Genomic DNA, 1031 nt, shown 5'->3' with positions numbered 1-1031 from the left:
CCTTTTAATTATACATTCTAATTTTACATCATGCTTTTGCTGCTGTAAATCAGCATAAGATCTTATAAGTAGCCACGGAGCTGCCTGAATGCTTTGCCACTTGGGAGTTTCTTCTGCCAAATACCGGCGTTCATCAATTTTAAGTTCCACATTCCATAAAGCCCTTGGGCATGAACAGAATGCAGCCAAGTTCTTCATAATTCTATAATAAGGGTGACTTTTGCTCCAATTCCCAATAAGATTTTCATCAATTCCATGTGAGACTCCCTCAGAATGGCATTCTGGTCACTGTCATTTAACCAATCACGAAGAAGTTTCAAACTTTCCCTGGTCTTTTTGTCTTCTAAGCCCTCGCCAGAATCTAGCTTTTTTTCTAGCCTGCTCCTCCAAATTCTTCCAGCCTCTGCCCATTACCTAGTTCCAAAGCTGCTCCCACGTTTTCAGGAATTCATTATAAGCAACACCCCACTTCTTGGCACCAATTTTCTGTGTTACTCTGTTCCTGTTGCTCATATCAGAATACCTGAAACTAAGTGTATTAGCCCATTTCTGTTGCTTATAACACAATACACAGAACTAGGTAATTTATAAAAAAAAAAAAAAAAAAGACAAACAAAAAAGAAAGAAAGAAACTTATTGCTTACAGTTTTGGAGGCTGGGAAGTCCAAAGTCTGGGGAACATATGTAGTGAGGACCTTGGTGGTAGTGACAGTGACCCAGGGATCTCACATGGCAGAAATGGTGGAACAGAGAGTTCCTCATGCACTCTCCTTGTATAGCCCTCAGAACCATGCCCCTGACCACCATTATTAATCCATTCAGTACAGCACGGTCCTACAATTCAATCACCTCTTCAAGGCCCCAGCTTTCAATCACCATAATAGTATTTCTCACCTTTAACAGCTACTGTGGGGATTAAGTTTTCTTTTGGGGGGGATGGAGGGACATTGAGCCCAAGGCATTTCACCCGTGGCCCCCAAATATTCATGTCCTTTTCATATACAAATGCATTAAGTTCATCCCCAAAGTCT

This window comes from Galeopterus variegatus, unplaced genomic scaffold, assembly GCF_000696425.1.
Source record: "Galeopterus variegatus unplaced genomic scaffold, G_variegatus-3.0.2 Scaffold2045, whole genome shotgun sequence".
Taxonomy (NCBI): Eukaryota; Metazoa; Chordata; class Mammalia; order Dermoptera; family Cynocephalidae; genus Galeopterus; species Galeopterus variegatus.
This window is presented reverse-complemented; position numbering follows the sequence as displayed.